Raw genomic sequence first — 19,081 nt, forward strand, 5'->3', positions numbered from 1 at the left:
TCCTACAGTAGTTTCTCATGTAGAAATTCTTTAGCATAGGGAGTAAGCACTTGGATTTACTAATGCAGCTATAAAACCAAGAGGAAGAAGACTGTAAATGTGGGTAATGACTGCAAATGCAGACATCTAATCTCATCCTTTTCACTCCTGTCACTTGGTCTAGACTAGCTGAAGCACAGATCCATAATGATATTCCCTCATCCACACACAGCAAGCACAGCCAAAAGTTTTATGAATAAAAAATTAGAGATACAGTAAGGCTGCAAAGCAGCAGTTGGCAAATATCAAAATCAGTGTGGCAACTTTCGAAAAACAAGCTCTGATGCCCTGCACCAGATCTACCAAACCAGAATCTTTAAGATGGAACCCTGGGTATGTTTTTTTACAAGGCTCTCATGTGCCTTTGGTGATCAACTAATTTGGAGCTCATTTACAAAGGAAAAATAGTGTTTTTCAAAGGGTAGCCTGTAGATCATTTTCATGTAAATTATCTAAGATGCTTGGCAAAAAAAATCTAGGAAGATGGCCCCAAATCAGCATTTTAACAATTCTTTCAGTGATTTTACAAATAGCTTACATATGCTGACAAACGAAATAATCATACAGGCAAGACCTCAAAGTCTACTGAACAATATAGTGAAGACAGGAAGTTCTGACTGCGAGAGGTCCATTCATCATTATTACTTCTATCGTATTTCATCATCTCGTTTACTCCCATAAAAAACTGTGATACAAGCACTTTTATCCTCATTTTACTGACAAACTGAAGCAATAGAGAGTTCAGGTAATTTCTCCAAAACCATGAGATTCATAAATGGATACAGGAGAACTGAAAAATAATGCCACATAGCTAAAGAACAGCCTATACTGCTATAGAATTAAAGAGTTCAGCACAACCTTTTAATTAAATCATCTGCTGAGATCTTATCTGAGGAAGCAAGTTAGCAATATGCCTCAGTTCCTGTTGGCTGGCTTTATTACCTACATCACAAATGTCTACATCATTAAAAATAATCATAGATTAGCCAAGATGTAAGGACTAGTAGCTAATAAACAACAGTTTAAGGGATGCCCTCAAATCCTAAAATGATCCAAGGTAGTCATCACTTCTAGTCATCAACCTTTGAAACAAGTATTAGCTGATGAGAAGCACAGAAATATGCTGTGCAGGGTCTCGTCCACTTGGTGAGGAGCCCAGTCACCTCCAGATCTTAATTATCTGACTCTGCTTCATTAATCTATCTTTATACCATGGGCCCTAGACTGTATGCCTTTCAACATGCTAGAACAGGACTACATTAGACTCGAAATATCTTTCAGGGAATACAATATAAAATGCTATTACTACAAACACATTTTTTTAGGACAAAACTCTCTGCCCCCTTTGATTCATCTCAATTTGTCTAATAAAATATGTTTGTGAAAAGATGTGCTTGTCTTGATCTCTTGCTACACTGAAGTAGAAAGGATCTCCCAGATTCCCCATTCCTGCGTTGACAAGGACTTGGTATCGCACAACAGAAGGTATTTCATAAATATGATGAAACCAAATGGATCATAGCTATTATGAGCTCTAACTTTGATTTTTTAAAAACAATTCACTAAAATCATTAATGGAAAAGACAAAGTTGTCCAAAACCATACAATTTTTAACAGAATTCAAATCTTTCCCTTTCCTCTGTTTATATCCTACTCTTTCCCTCTTCCTTTCACATTGATGTTACAGCCTTTCTAAAATATGTGAACACACAGATACTTTCACAAAGGGGAAAAGTAATAAAAATGACATTAAGAAAGAGAAATTGCAAAAAATAACTAAACATTCAGTAGTTGTTGATAGATTTGTTGAAGGTTTTCTGACTGAGGATTTGTTTTCCTTAAGGATGACTTTTGTGTGTACTTTGCTCCCATTCAAATTTTGCATGCCAACTCAGATTGTATCACTATATCTTGTCAAATGTTTTACTGAAGGAGCCATTTCTTCCACAAAATCAGTATCTAATTTCCTAAGTAAAGAAGAAAAAAATACTTACAAATATCTGATTAAAATATGCTGCTATTTCTAAGACAGATGTAGGAAGAAACTCTGACAAACCCTTTTTCCTGTAAAAAAAAAAAAAAAAAAAAGACTATGAAAAACCAGATAAGGTGAAAATCCATTTAGATCATCAAATTTCAATCATTTTGAAAAATGATTAAAAAAAAAAAAGACTGAAAAACCAGATAAGGTGAAAATCCATTTAGATCATCAAATTTCAATCAGGACATAAAACTGGTAAACATCATGACTTGTTTGACTTTCTTGAGAAAAGCAGAATCTCCAATTCTACAACAAAATTTTCTATTAAAAGTCAAAAGGGTTCATTTCAAATAACAAGTGTTAGTACCTAGGATTGCCAGCTACAAAATGCAATTATACTACAACAGTGCAATGAGGGATTAATGCCAAGCTGAGAAAGTCATCATGTAGGCTCCCTCCGCTGTGCTCTACATCACTCTAGTCTATCTCTACTATTGAACCTATCACCTATATTGTTAATTTCTGATTAGTGCCTGCCTTCCCATCCCCCACCTCACACAAGTTTCTTAAAGCCTTTTGAGGGCACAGACTGTGATTCATTCACCTTGCCACATGGTAGGAGGGATGCAATAAATATCAGTTGAATGTCAAGGTCTGTGAGGTGCTTTTCAGACTCAGAGCTGCTTAAACGCATACTTATCACTGCGGAAGAATTTTAAAACCCACAGCAGACATCTTTCGATTGCATTCCTCTACTCAGCCTCCTATATGATTTTCTCTGTTCCTCTCACTGTGTATCTGAAACTGTTTTCCTTCAAATGAGTCCTATTTGTTCAGATGAGATAAAGGGGAACTGAGAAGAGGAAGAGAAAAATAAACGAACAAATGATCATATGGGAAGTAGTAACAAAGCAAAAATTTTACAAGCTTCAAAATTTATGTAATATAATGCAAATATGCACCCCAAAAGAGCAAGATTAAGAAAAATACTTTTGTAGTCCTAATTTTTCAAACATTTGTTTATGGCTCTCAGAAAAGATCTAGTAGAAACTTCAAATAGGAACCCAGTTTAAAATCAGGTAAAAAGCTTAACACTGTTATTCTTTAAAAAGCATAATACTGTTATGTCTTTAAATGTATATTTAATAAATCCCTATAATTTTACACTTTTTCCAGGATTAAATTTTGTTTTTATTTTATGAATTTCCACCTATCTCTTCCTATTTCACTAGAATCAAAAGAAAGAAAGACTGACAGTTTTTTCCCTCTTCACTTCTTTGCAGCTTATGCTATATTCAAATATATTCATGCAACGGACTTTAAAAATAATATCCATATGAATTTTTGATTCTTCACAGACATCAAAATTCAGATTTATGGGTGATATGCTAAACACAAATACACTAAAGATTAAGAGACTGAGAGACTCTCTACTTATCCTTTAAACTATCAATTATCAAAACTACCAACAAAAGAAAAGTAATTTCTGAAAAGGCTTTAAGAACAGTGGCATGCCTTTAACATCACCAACAAATTGTTTTGAGCACACATCTCCTATATATGAAAATTCATGTTTATAAATTATAAGTACCACTCTTCTAATGAAAAACATAATTTGTTATATTATCATTGACATGTATGTTAAATACATTAACAGAAATTTAAATCAAATAAGAATACTGTAAATATAACTTAAGTGTTCTACTAAGTTCTTCCTGAACTTCCAGGTTGGATGCAGAATTTAGAAGACCTTGCTACTATACAAGATCTAATTTCCTCTCCATTATCTCTCCTGTAACTACAGTTTAACTAGGGAAAACCTAGTTAAATATACATATATACATATAACTACTAAGAGATTCCCAAGGGAAAAAGGCCAGTGGTTTCAGCAAAGGTTATTACAAGCTCTTCAAGAGGAGCAAATCAAGATGTGGGTGGATCAGCAGAAATTCATCATATTAGTATACATGCACATGCAGGGGTGTGAATTAGCATAGATCTTGCAAATCAGCTAATTCAGTGATTTTCAAACTATTTTAAAATATTTCTTTCCCAAATGAACTCTTCAGCAGGTGGCCAATATGTTAAGACAGACACAAACAGAATGGCTCTGGCTAAAACAGCTTCAGTCTGTACCCACTCTGTCTTCTTCCACCTCAACTCTCCCTCCACAAATTTAGTTTGGAAATTACTTGACAACACTGCCATCTTAGAGATAAAGCTACCATGCTGAAGAGGGAACGAGTAGCTGTTATAAGACAATGAAATAGATAAAGCAGCTGAATGACTGACCCTGGACACTGGACTGTCTTCCTTGTAGATGTCCCTGCCTTGTTTTCATGGACTGGCTTCCCTGCACAACCCCAGCAGATCTCATTTGCAAATTTAATTTTTAAAGTATGATCTGGTAAGATTTAAGGTACTCTTTGCTTCTAGGATTTGATAAAATAATGAATACTTATCCTTTTCTTTTAAATCTATATGAACTTGAAAGTTTTCATGACTTGAGAATTCAGGCATGTCAGTATGCAAACTCTGCATAAAGAAGGATCCTGTTCACTTCAGATAGATCTAACACTGCACTTATACAGCTTGGCTTCATGTACCTCACCCTACCTAGCCCTGGACCTGATCTGACAATTTCTCCAAAAAAATGAAATACAAATATAAAGATGAGGCCTGCTTAGTTATATTAAATAAATGTCTGCCTCTATCATCGGAGAAGGCAATGGCACCCCACTCCAGTACTCTTGCCTGGAAACTCCCATGGACGGAGGAGCCTGGTGGGCTGCAGTCTATGGGGTCGCAAAGAGTCGAACACAACTGAGCAACTTCACTTTGACTTTTCACTTTCATGCATTGGAGAAGGAAATGGCAACCCACTCCAGTGTTCTTGCCTGGAGAATCCCAGGGACGGGGGAGCCTGGTGGGCTGCTGTCTATGGGGTCACACAGAGTCGGACATGACTGAAGCGACTTAGCAGCAGCAGCAGCAGCCTCTATCATACCGAGGATTGTAGGACTGAAGATGAAGTTGTTTGAGAACAAATAAGCAACTAGAGAACTCCATGAGGTAATACTTAGTCGATGGTTGCACTGAGCTGTTTTACAATTTCAATGAGCTACTAAATCCACTGATAGCTGCTTCAAGGGACATTAGTTTCTACTTTTGTTTTGTTTTTAAAGGCAAATCATAGTTCTAAAATGTATAAAGGCCTGAACATTCAAAATATCAGATGAGGGGATGGAAGGGAGGGAATATATGTATACATATAGCAAATTCACATTATTGTACAGCAGAAACTAACACAATATTATAAAGCAATTACACTCCAATTAAAATAATTTTATTAAATAAAAAAATGTATATATCAGGTGAACTTTATCTGCTTCCTAAAAAAAAAAACAAAAAAACTGACCACTTCAACTGCAAGACCCAGTTTTGAAAGGCTGTTTTCTGACGATGCAGTTAATCTCTCAAGCATTATAAAGATGAAATCAAACATCAAAAGATGAATCAATGTGACATGAGAGAGTATGGACATTCATGAGGATGTTTTCTATCCACAGAACTCAAATGAACTAGCTTAGGAAAACAAATGATTCTATATGCCTGACACAGAGTAAGCACTTGACACATGTTTACTGCATAAACAAAGAATGAATGAATGAATGAAAGTTGAAAACAGATCAGAAGCAGGTAGAATAAGGCCAGATTATCAAGAGTTCTGAAACAGACTTTATGCTATGGGCTACTAAACTGAGGTTTAACAACAAAAATGGCTCTTTAAAAGAAAAATGAGTGAGCTGATAGTAAGCAAACAGTAAATCCAGCTGTAAGACTCTAGAAGTAATCTTGGCGTTGGCAATAAAGGCCACCAAAGGGGGAGACAATAAAACTGGATTAAGGAAAGTGTAGCAGAGGCTTCTGCTTGGGTTCTCAATAGCTCTTCTGCTCTTCTTTAAAAAATACAAAGTTCAGCTGGGTACATAGCTAAGGACCCCATTACCAAGCCTCCCATGCTGGTAGATGCCACCATGTAACTGGATTTTGTCACTGAAACATGAGCTATGAGCGTAAGTGATGTATGCGTTTCTAGGTTATACCATAAAGAGAGGGGAGTGTGGCCCTTCCCTTCTCTTTTTCCTTATTTGAAAACTTGATAGTATCTGTATGGTGAGCCATCATTCACCACATGGACAAGGAAACCACCCTGGGCATGACAAAGCAACAAGATGTAAGTAGCCCGTATCCCTAACACGTCAAGCCATTACACCATGTCTGTACCATCTACCTGGGCTGTAATAAGACAGAACTAAACCTATACTACGTTTAAAGAAAGTGAAGTCGCTCAGTTGTGTCCGACTCTTTGCGACCCCATGGACTGTAGCCTACCAGGCTCCTCCATCCGTGGGATTTTCCAGGTGAGATTACTGGAGTGGGGGGCCATTTCCTTCTCCAGGGGATCTTCCCAACCCAGGGATAGAACCCAGGTCTCCCACATTGTAGGCAGACACTTTACCATCTGAGCCACACTATGTTTAATCCACTATTATTTCAGGACTTTATTATAACTGTCAAACCAATATTTTAACTAATTCAGATGAATAAAAAATATTTTGAAGTAGAAAAATCCACAGAATGTGGTGATAGGCCAAAGTGAATGAAGGAGGGCAACAAGTTGAAACAATTGCAAGGTTTTATGTTTAGGGAACCGGATCACAGAATCACTAACAAAATAACAGACGAGAAGGAGAGCTAGTAAGTTTAGATGCTGGCAATATTGCCAAGGGGACGGCAGAGTAAGTAACTGGAACTATGGGCCTGGCACTCAGACAAGAGGAGAAAATTAAAAACGGAAATTTCAGCAATTTTGTATCGTATATAGAGTTGAAAAGATGAGAACTGATAGAATCTCAGACTAAAGAGATCAGTGTGTGTGTCAATGAATAATAGTGTGTTCTCACAAGAGGCAGGAGGGAGAAGCAGTAAGCAGCAATTAATAAGAGAAGGGTAATCAAAACCACAATGAGGTACCATTTCACGCCAGTCAGAATGGCTGCAATCCAAAAGTCTACATGCAATAAATGCTGGAGAGGGTGTGGAGAAAAGGGAACCCTCTTACACTGTTGGTGGAAATGTAAACTAGTACAGCCACTATGGAGAACAGTGTGGAGAGTCCTCAAAAAACTGGAAACAGAACTGCCATATGACCCAGCAATCCTACTGCTGGGCATACACACTGAGGAAACCAGAAGTGAAAGAGACATGTGTACCCCAATGTTCGTCACAGCACTGTTTATAATAGTCAGGACCTGGAAGCAACCTACATGTCCATCAGCAGATGAATGGATAAGAAAGCTGTGGTACATATACACAATGGAGTATTACTCAGCCATTACAAAGAATACATTTGAATCAGTTCTAATGAGGTGGATGAAACTGGAGCCTATTATACAGAGTGAAGTAAGCCAGAAAGAAAAACACCAATACAGTATAATAACGCATATATATGGAAAAAGTGTGGTCAGAGCGGGCTAAGGCTGGAAGAGAGTCTGACACTAACAACAGTATAAAGCTAAGCACATGAGCTTTGGAGCCAGGCTGGCTCTAGAACATAACCATAACTGGGCCACTTTAATACAACTTTTCTTATGTATAATGTGAAAATTCTTTCTGGGGCTATTGGTAGTTCTCCTCCATTCTTCCATGGAGGAAGATAATAAAGCTGTTAATAAAGCTAGTGGATGCGATGGAATTCCAGTAGAACTATTCAAAACCCTAAAGGATGATGCCATCAAGGTGTTGCATTAAATATGTCAGCAAATCTGAAAGACCCAGTAGTGGCCACAGGACTGGAAAAGGTCAATCCTCATCCCAATTCCCAAGAAGAGTAGTACGAAAGAATGTCCTAACCATTAGAAAACTGCACTCATCTCCCACACTAGTAAGGTCAAGCTTAAAATCTTGCATGCTAAGCTTCAGCATTATGTGAACCAAGGACTTCCAGATGTCCAAGATGGTTCCAAGAGGAACCAGAGATCAAACTGCCTACATTTGCTGGATCATAGAGAAAGCTAGAGAATTCCAAAAAAACATCTACCTCTGTTTCATTGACTACACCAAAGCCTTTGACTGTGTGGATTATAATAAATACTGTGGAAAGTTGTTAAAGAGATGGGAATACCAGATCACCGTACCTGTCTCCTGAGAAACCTGTATGCAGGTCAAGAAGCAACAGTCAGAACACTGTATGGAACAACCGACTGGTTCAAGATTGAGAAAGGAGTATGGCAGGGCTGTCTGCTGTCACCCTGTTTGTCTAACTTATATGCTGAGCACATCATGAGAAATGCCGGGCTGGATGAGTTACAAGCTGGAATCAAGATAGGTGGGAGAAACATCAACAGCTTCAGATATGTGGATGATACCACTCTAATGGCAGAAAGCGAAGAAGAGCTAAATAGCCTCTTGATGAGGGTGAAGGAGGAGAGTTAAAGAGCTGGCTTAAAACTAAACATTAAAAAAACTAAGATCATGGCATTCAGCACCATTACTTTATGGCAAATAGAAGGGAAAAAAGTGGAAGTAGTGACAGATTTCCTCTTCTTGGGCTCTATAATCACTATGGTGGGTGACTGCAGTTATGAAATCAGAAGATGTTTGCTTCTTGGCAGGAAAGCTATGACAAACCTAGACAGTGTGTTGAAAAGCAGAAACATTGCTCTGCCGACAAAGGTCCATATAGTCAAGGCTAGGGTCTTCCCAGTGGTCATGTATGGTTGTGAGAGCTGGACCATAAAGAAGGCTGAGAGCTGAAGAATTGATATTTTTGAACTGTGGTGTTGGAGAAGACTCTTGAGAGTCCCTTGGACAGCAAGGAGATCAAAACCAGTTAATCTAAAGGGAAATCAACCCTCATTAAAAGGACTGATGCTAAAGCTGAAACTCTAGTGTTTTGGTCATCTGAAGCAAACAGCTGACTCACTGGAAAAGTCCATGATGCTGGGAAAGACTGAGGACAGAAGCAGAAGAGGGAGTCAGAGGATGAGATGGGTGGATGGCATCACTGATTCAATGGACATGAATTTCAGCAAACTTTGGGGGATGGTGAGAGACAGAGAGGCCTGGCGTGCTACAGTCTGTGAGGTCAGTCTGGGAGACAGAACAACAACAAATGTAAATATAGAACTTTTGCTCATAGAGTGTTCTGAAGATTAAGACAATGTCTTAGTATAAATACCTTAATAAACAATAGTCATTATTATTAGGATGTTCTTTGCAGCAAAGGAGAAAGTGCACTTTAGAAGGTTAATGAGTAGTACAAGATCACAAATCATTACTTTACTGGGGGCAAAGGAGTATAAACTCAGCTTCATCCAAAACCCAATTGTCAATTACCAACACAGAGCCAAAACAGAGCTGTGAAAATTTCAAACACACTTGGGTATTTTTTTCATTAATAAAATTGATTTATAGCCAACTTTTTTTTATCCCTTCCTTCTGACTTCCATTTCCTTTCAAAACGAACTCTGTATGAATTCCTGTGTGGTTTTGATCCCATTATTTCCTGGGCCAAAGGTTTCCCTCTTTAATCTACTTTGCCCTAATGTTCTCAATCATGGCTATTTCTTCTTCCTACCATCTAGGAAAAACACAGGTAGAAAAAAAATGTATTACAGAAATCTTATTCTAAGGCATATATCTTTATTAACTATTTGATAAGCTTCAAATTTAGGTGCTTCTACCTAAATAAAACACTGATTGTTAGTTTTAGATTTTAGAATAGCATGAAGAAAAAAATCTGAAGTAGCATTTTGAGATAAATTCATTCTTAACAGGTCTTTGGAAGAGTTATTCTTGGAAACTATCTCTAAGAATTATCTCTGAAGAGCAAACCAGCCAAGACTTCAAACTCAGTTCATCAGTAAAGAGGCTTAGGCTGAAATGTCCATCTCTGGTTTTCAAATTCCCCTTTACTAAGAGAGGCAGCCTAGCCTTGTTTCTCTTTCTCGTTGTTGTCATCACCATTTTGAGGATTTTTTTTTTAATCCAGGTATATAGGTCAACTAGAAAAACCCATTGCTTTTCTAATTCATAATCTGTCTAGAATTGGAGAGCCATTTAGAGCAGGCCATTGCATTAAACTGTACAGACCGCACTTCATGACTGCAGCCCAATACTCACAGTTGGATTTTAAAACGTTAACATCATTAAAGTACAAAAGTAGAATAAAGGAAAGTCTTAATACACTTTTCTACAAAGATGTATTCTTCCCTAGAGTGTTGCTTAGTAGACATACTAAATTCTTTACATTTAGTTCAGTTCAGTTCAGTTAAAAGGCAGAGGAACCAGAGATCAAATTGCCAACATCTGATGGATCACGGAAAAAGCAAGAGTGTTCCAGAAAAACATCTATTTCTGCTTTATTGACTATGCCAAAGCCTTTGACTGTGTGGGTCACAATAAACTGTGGAAAATTCTGAAAGAGATGGGAATACCAGACCACCTGACCTGCCTCTTGAGAAACCTATATGCAGGTCAGGAAGCAACAGTTAGAACTGGACATGGAACAACATACTGGTTCAAATAGGAAAAGGAGTATGTCAAGGCTGTATATTGTCACCCTGCTTATTTAACTTATATGCAGAGTACATCATGAGAAACACTGGGCTGGAAGAAGAACAAGCTGGAATCAAGATTGCCGGGAGAAATATCAATCACCTCAGATATGCAGATGACACCACCCTTATGGCAGAAAGTGAAGAAGAACTAAAAAGCCTCTTGATGAAAGTGAAAGAGGAGAATGAAAAAATTGGCTTAAAGCTCAACATTCAGAAAACGAAGATCGTGGCATCCAGTCCCATCACTTCATGGGAAATAGATGGGGAAACAGTGGAAACAGTGTCAGATTTTATTTTGGGGGGCTCCAAAATCACTGCAGATGGTGACTGCAGCCATGAAATTAAAAGACACTTACTCCTTGGAAGGAAAGTTATGACCAACCTAGATAGCATATTCAAAAGCAGAGACATTACTTTGCCAACAAAGGTCCGTCTAGTCAAGGCTATAGTTTTTCCAGTGGTCATGATGGATTTGAGAGTTGGACTGTGAAGAAAGCTGAGCGCCAGAGAATTGATGCTTTTGAACTGTGATGTTGGAGAAGACTCTTGAGAGTCCCATGGACTGCAAGGAGATCCAACCAGTCCATTCTAAAGGAGATCAGCCCTGGGATTTCTTTGGAGGGAATGATGTTGAAGCTGAAACTCCAACACTTTGGCCACCTCATGTGAAGAGTTGATTCATTGGAAAAGACTCTGATGCTGAGAGGGATTGGGGGCAGGAGGAGAAGGGGACGACAGAGGATGAGATGGCTGGATGGCATCGCGGACTCAATGGACGTGAGTTTGAGTGAACTCTGGGAGCTGGTGATGGACAGGGAGGCCTGGTGTGCTAAATATATTTATTATTTAAAAGATGAATTAACTTATTTAAATATGCTTCACTTTAAGACATTACATTAAAGGCAAGAAGATTATGGACAGAACAAAAAAAGAGACAAAACTCAACGAAGATATATTTAATGTCAAAGTTATCTCCTTCCTTCCCCTTCTTGGATTTTAGAATGACTACATGTCTCACACGGAGGCCAGTGACATTTACTACTAGCCGAATTTACACTTCCTCTATCAGCACCTTGTTCATGTCAGGATTTATCTGGCTCAGAGGAAAAAGGCAGCTGCAATGGTGACTCACTAAAATGGTGATTCACAATTCTCAGGGAAGCAGCTGCTGCTAAAAGCTGTGCTTCACACATCAATCATTTGCTGATTGTCACAGCTAGTTCAGGCACATTATCTGCTTGGCCCACTGATTGTGTGGTTGTTGATATGTGCATCGCATTGCAGTGTTCCTGTTGTCATACCATGCTGCACTAGTTGAAATAACATCATCCTGTGGACCTTCAAAAATGAGAAAATCCACATCATCATGAAAATACAACCATCTCACGAAGGAGCCGATGAAAAGAGCAGTCATTCTAAATGCTAAGAGACTAGCTGATTTTCAGTAGTACGAGTCTACCTACCTCTGCATTTCTCTGAGGTACTGACCTCAGTCAGTCACAGTCCAGCAGTATCCTAAGTGCCAGATTTGGGGTTATGGCTTGAGTGATGACCCCTCCTCCCCAAAGGAAATGTTGAAGTTCAAACCCCAGTACCTTAGACTGTGATCTTATTTGTAGATGTAACCAAGTTAAGATGAAGTCATACTGCTGTAGGGCAGACCCTTAATCCAATACAACCGATGACCTTAGAAAAAGAAGGAAGGAAAAGGGAGGTGGCAAGACAGGGATAAATTAGGAGCCTAGGATTAACATACACACACTTCTATGTATAAAATGGGGCTTTCCTGGTGGCTCAGATGGTAAAGAATCTGCCTGTAGTGCAGGAGACCTGGTTTTGATCCCTGGATCAGGGAAATCTCCTGGAGAAGGGAATGGCTACCCACTCCAGTATTCTTGCCTGGAGAATTCCATGGACAGAGGAGCCTGGTGGGCTATAGTCTATGGGATCACAAAGAGTCAGACATGACTGAGCAGCTAACATGTATAAAACAGATAACCAGAAAGGACCTACTGTATAGCACTGAGAACTCTACTCAGTATTTTGTAATAGCCTATATGGGAAAAGAATCTGAAACACACACACATATATATCTGAATTGCTATGCTATACACCTGAAACTTAAACAATCAGATCAGATCAGTCGCTCAGTTGTGTCTGACTCTTTGCAACCCCATGAATCACAGCACTCCAGGCCTCCCTGTCCATCACCAACTCCTGGAGTTCACTCAGACTCACGTCCATCGAGTCAGTGATGCCATCCAGCCATCTCATCCTCTGTCGTCCCCTTCTCCTCCTGCCCCCAATCCCTCTCAGCATCAGAGTCTTTTCCAATGAGTGTGAATCAACTACACTTCAGTTAAAAAAATTTTTTAATAGGGGGAAAATGTTAAGACATAGAGACACAGGAGGAATGTCATATGAAGATGGAGGCACAGACTAAAGTAATATATCTATAAGCCAAGGAATACCTGGGTCTGCCAGAGGCTGGAAGAAATCAGGAAAGATCTTCCCCTAGAGGCTTTGGAGGGAGCACAGTCCTGACAACACTGTGAAATGACAAATTACCAGTTTGTTGTATCGTGTTATGGCAGCCCTTTTCGGGCATCCATCTGGGGACAGTGAAAGAGTATCAGCAGCTCCTAGAGGGTATGGTATAAAGTGTGTTGACTTGGGAAACAACAGTGACTTTAACATATTTTTCAAGCCACATTTACTCAGACTTTTCTCAAATTAAAGCATCCCTAAGTTGTAGATAACTGAGCATAAACAACATCAGGATCAGACTAACAGATTAAAAAACATAATATTGGCTTGAGATGAACCAAATATCCCATAACAGCTTGCATGTCTAGTGCTTCCTGGTATCTCATGACCTTTTGGTATTAACAGATACAAAGCTGTCACCATCTTTACTCATGCCTAGAAGTTCCAACACATGCAAAAGAACGAACAGATGCATTAGAATCATTACAGAACCTGTTTCCATAATGTTTGCAAATCAAAAGAAGTGCATAAGAAATGTTTATAATCAAAATAAGGAAAACAAGAAATATGCTTAAGAGATTGAGCCATTAAACTAAACCTTCATAATCTTGCTTAAGCTTTTAGCTTATTGTTCAGTTGTGTACGACTCTGTGACCCCATGGACTGCAGCACACCAGGCCTTCCTGTCCTTCACTATCTCCCGGAGTTGGCCCAATTCATGTCCATTGAGTGGATGATGCTATCCAACCATCTCATCCTCTGTCCCACCCTTCTTCTCTAGCCCACAATCTTTCCCAGCATCAGGGTCTTTTCCAATCAATCAGCTTTTTGCTTCAGGTATTGGAGCTTCAGCTTAAGCATCAGTCCCTCCAATGAATATTCAGGACTGATTTCCTTTAGGATTAATGGTTTGATCTCCCTGCTGTCCAAAAGACTCTCAAGAATCTTCTTCAGTACCACAATTCGAAAGCATCAATTCTTTAGCACTCAACTTTCCTTATGGTCCAACTCTCACATCCGTACATGACTACTGGAAAAACTACAGCTTTGACTATACAGACTTTTGTTGATAAAGTGATGTCTCTGCTTTTTTAATATGCTGTCTAGGTTTGTCATAGTTTTTCTTCCAAGAAGCAAGCATCTTTTAATTTCATGGCTGCAGTCACCATCTGCAGTGATTTTGGAGCCCAAAAAAATAAAATCTATCACTGTTTCCACTTTTCCCTCATCTATTTTCCATGAAGTGATGGGACCACATACCAAGATCTTAGTTTTTATTTTGGAAGGTAGTAAAACATAGCAAACTAGACTCAGACACCTGTGAGTTATGCTACCTCCACTACTAACTAGTTCTGTTTCTGTAGGCAGGCTATATACCATCTCCAAACTTCAATTCAATCATTAGTAAATGAGCCTAATAATGTTACCAACTTTATAAAGAAACCATTCGGTAATTATCAGCAACTATTCCTAAGAGTCAGACACGACTGGGCGACTTCACTTTCACTTTTCACTTTCCTGCATTGGAGAAGGAAATGGCAACCCACTCCAGTGTTCTTGCCTGGAGAATCCCAGGGACGGGGGAGCCTGGTGGGCTGCCGTCTATGGGGTCACACAGAGTCGGACATGACTGAAGAGACTTAGCAGCCGCAGCAGCAGCATTCTTATTACCAAGGGCTTCCCAGGTGAAGAGGTAAAGGATCCACCTGCCAATGCAGGAGGAGCAAGAGACGCAGGTTCAATCCCTGCGTTGGGAAGATCCCCTAGAGGAGGAAATGGCAACCCACTTTAGTATTCTTGCCTGGAAATTTCATGGACAGAGGAGCCTGGCAGGCTATAGTCCATGGGGTCACAAAGAGTTGGATACAACTGAGCACACACATTCTTATTACTAATCTCAGTCTTAGCTAAATTTGCCACTTCACTCATGGAAGAGATATTCCTCCAGGCCTCTGCTTTCTGTTTTAAAACCAGAAAGAAACAAAGCCAGCTGCAAAATGGGTCAACTCTAAACAGTACCCATAATGCCATAGCCTCTCTTTCTACAACTAGACAGAAAGAGTAAATCCTTTGTAAATATTGTTGGTAAGAATCTTTCTAAAATGTGTTAATCCCTTTATCCCATTTGGTAAATAGAAGATACTGGACATGGCAGTATCTTTATACATCTTTCAGCCTCTTGCACTTTTTGAAGGTCCTTATTCAGAGTAGCAAATATTATTAGGATGATTTTTTATATAGTGCTTTAATATAGCAAAATAGTTTCTTGTAATTTACAAACCATGCTCATAATCCCCTTATGACATCATTTTATTTTTTTTGTTTCACTATGCTTTACTTCCATATGTGGAATTTCAGGTAGCTAAAAAGCCAGCCATCAAACCCTGTCTCATTCTTGTCAAACTAAAATAAATGTCAAAAATACAGAAATTGATATTTTCAAAACCTCTTTCAAACTGTTAAGTTTTTGAACCTAAGATAATTCAATGGGGGAACTGAATTTCTTTTCAGGAAATGGTGCCGGGACAACTAGATGCAAAAGAATGAAGTTGGATCCATACCTCATACCACACACGGATTAACTTAATGAAAGTCACTCAGTTGTGTCGACTCTGCGACCCCATGGACCGTCCATGGAATTTTCCAGGCCAGAATACTGGAGTGGGTAGCCTTTCCCTTCTCCAGGAGAGCTTCTCAACCCAGAGATCGAACCCAGATCTCCCGCGTTGCAGGAAGAATCTTTACCAGCTGAGCCACAAGGGAAGCCCTTGATTAACTTAAAATGGTCATAAATCTAAATATAAGAGCTAAAACTATAAAATTTTTTAGAAGAAAATAAGAGTAAGGCTTCATGACCTTGGTTCAGGCAACAGACACCAAACACACCAGTGACAAAACGAACACAATATTGCAAAGCAATTATCCTTCAATTAAAAATAAATATCCTTCAATTAAAATTAAAAATAAATTCCCTGGTGGCTCAGTTGGTAAAGAATTTGCCTGCAATGCAAGGGACCCAGGTTCTATCCCTGGATCTGGAAGAGCCCCTGGAGAAGGAAATGGCAACCCAACTCCAGTATTCTTGCCTGGGAAATCCCATGGACAGAGGAGCCTGGCGGGCTACAGTTCATGGGGTCCCAAGAGTCAGACACAACTTAATGACTAAACCACCACTGCTACTGCTAAGTCGCTTCAGTCGTGTCCGACTCTGTGTGACCCCATAGACGGCAGCCCACCAGGCTCCCCGTCCCTGGGATTCTCCAGGCAAGAACACTGGAGTGGGTTGCCATTCCTTCTCCAATGCATGAAAGTGAAAAGTGAAAGGGAAGTCGCTCAGTCGTGTCCAACTCTTAGCGACCCCATGGACTGCAGCCTACCGGGCTCCTCCGTACCATATATAAATTAAACTTCACCAAAATTTAAAACTTTTGTGCACCAAAAGACACCATCAAAAAGTGACAAGGTTACCCACAGAAGTGGAGAAACTATTTGTCAATCACATCTGATAAATGACTTGTATCTAAAGTATACAGGAATTATTAGAACTCAATCAATAAAAGATAACCCAATTTAGAAAATTGGCAATGGATATTAAAAGACATTTCTCCAAAGAAGGTATGCAAATGGGCAATAAGGACATGAAAAGATGCCTAACATCATTAGCTGCTAGAAGATGCAAATTAAAACCACATTGAAATACCACCTCACACCCACCAAGATGGCTATAATAAAAAAGATGGACAATGACAAGTGTTGACAAGGATGTGGAGAAACTGAAAGCCTCCTTCAGAATATAAATATAAATACAGAATATAAAATGGTGCAGCTTCATTGGAAAAAAGGTTGGCAATCCTTCAAATTATTAAACAGAGGTATGGTGGTGGCTCAGATGGTAAAGCGTCTGCCTGTAATGCAGGAGACCTGGGTTCGATCCCTGGGTCAGAAGATTCCCTGGAGAAGGAAACGGCAACCCACTCCAGCATTCTTGCCTGGAAAATCCCATGGTCAGAGTAGCCTGATAGGTAACAGTTCATGGGGTCGCAAAGAGTTGGACACCACTAGGAGACTTCACTTTTTCACTCTATGACCAGCTATTTTACTCCTAGGTATATATATACACCAATGAATAATGAAAGCACGTATCTACACAAAAACTTTCACAGGAATAATATTTTAACACTGCTTCATAACAGTGTCCTTCATAATAGCCACAAAGAGGAAACAAAGTGGGTGTTCATCAACTGAAGAGTGTTTAAACATAATGTAGTGTATCCTTACAACACTGTATTATTTGGCAATAAAAAGGAATGGAGTGCTGATGCATGCTACAACATGATGGACTTGGTAACATTACACTGAGCGAAAGAACACACATGTGTGGTTCTATTTATATAGAATATCCAGTACATACAAACTTACAGAGACTAAGTAATTAGTGGTTTCCAAGATCTGGGGGGTGGTTTGGGGGGAACTGGGGAGTCACAGCTAATGGTTTAAGGGTTTCTCTTGCAGTGATGAAAATGTGACCATGGTGATAGTGAATGAATATACTAGAAACCATTGTAATGTGTTCCTTAAATGGCAGACTTTTATGGTACATGAATTAGATGTCAATAAAGATTTTTTAAAGTAAATTTACTGCAAAACATTCTCAGAGGATGTTAATGTTCAGCGTGAATATGTGAAAGAGGACTAGTATACAATATGCCAACCATGATTATGTATAGAGCAATCTACTGATAACAGCATTTTGAAAAACACATTGATAACAGATCCCAACTTGAGCTTGTTTTCTCTTTTCTAAACGGAGAATGTAGGATTAGGAAACCACTTTGTTGCATTTTCCATATTTTGTATATGTTCTATATTTTGATCATTCTTCTAAAATAGTAAGAGATGTCTACATATGAATAGCCAACCTGCAAATATTAATGTTTCATATATAATGAATGGTAATAATATTGAATGCCAGAATATGTCAATCATTGAGATGTTCCCTTTTATTTATAACTCAGTTTCAGATCTCTTTTCTTGAAGAAGTCACAAATTTTTACATGAAAGCATGCTCCTTTTGGTCACTTATTAACTAACATACACAGTCATCCTTAGGACTATAAAACAGCACAGGAAGGTTGCCTCATCTTATTTTGACCAAGAATATCTGCCTAATGGAGGAGGAACTTTCTAGTGCAAGTAACCATGTGCTTATTTAATTCCAAGGTGTTCACGCCTTTTACACCTTCAGTGATTACCACTGTAAACATAAAGCAAGCTCTCTGGGCCATGAAGTCTAAGCAAGGAGGATGCCAGAAGAATGCTACAGTTTAGTTTCTAAGCCTACAGCAGAATACAGAGCTACAGAAAGCTACAAGTGGCAGACGCCTTCGAGAAGAACATATTTAACTCATTAACCTCAGTCCTCTAATTTCAGAACTGAGGTCCTGTACACTGAGGCCCTGACTGAGTTGTCTGGATGGAGAACAGAGAAAGAATGAGGACCCAGGTCTTCTGAATCTTCCCCAGTGTTCTTTTACGTCATGCTGACTCTCAATGCATAATGCACAATGGGCTTCTTTGCCCTTGACTATGCTTCAGCAGCAATGAAGACGCATACAAGTATGATAAACGCACCGTGTTTATCATGGGCTCTCTTAGGCATGTCAGAGTCCTCTGAGTTCTGCTGTGTTCAGAAAACACCTGCAAATGATGCTGTGCTCAGCCTTCTCATTCATCCAGAACTGTGCCTGACATTTCCAACTCATTTGTAAAGGCAAACTAAAGAAGATAATTAATTTTCATGATCTTTCAGGACATTTTAACGTCATCCAGCTCAGGATAAGTGTTTTCACTTTTTATTTTCTTTTGTGCAGATCTTTCTATTGTTGACTGTCATTCTCTATGCCCCTTTATATAAAAAGCTCTCATGTTTTATTTTTTTTCTTTGTGTCCT

General features: G+C 39.0%; 1 protein-coding gene across 3 annotated transcripts in view; it reads right to left on the reverse strand.

Annotated features, from left to right (window-relative positions):
• Window positions 1–19,081, reverse strand: part of PKIB (cAMP-dependent protein kinase inhibitor beta) — a 120,461-nt gene that overhangs the window by 46,630 nt on the left and 54,750 nt on the right. For 2 of the 3 annotated variants that reach the window (XM_027551092.1, XM_027551094.1), the window contains one exon: window positions 2,034–2,103. The exons of the other annotated variant lie outside the window; for it this stretch is intronic. The gene's annotated coding sequence lies outside the window, so the exon portion shown is untranslated. The remainder of the gene's footprint in view (window positions 1–2,033; window positions 2,104–19,081) is intronic. 3 annotated transcript variants of the gene reach the window in all.

This window comes from Bos indicus x Bos taurus, chromosome 9 (genome assembly GCF_003369695.1).
Source record: "Bos indicus x Bos taurus breed Angus x Brahman F1 hybrid chromosome 9, Bos_hybrid_MaternalHap_v2.0, whole genome shotgun sequence".
NCBI classification, from domain to species: domain Eukaryota; kingdom Metazoa; phylum Chordata; class Mammalia; order Artiodactyla; family Bovidae; genus Bos; species Bos indicus x Bos taurus.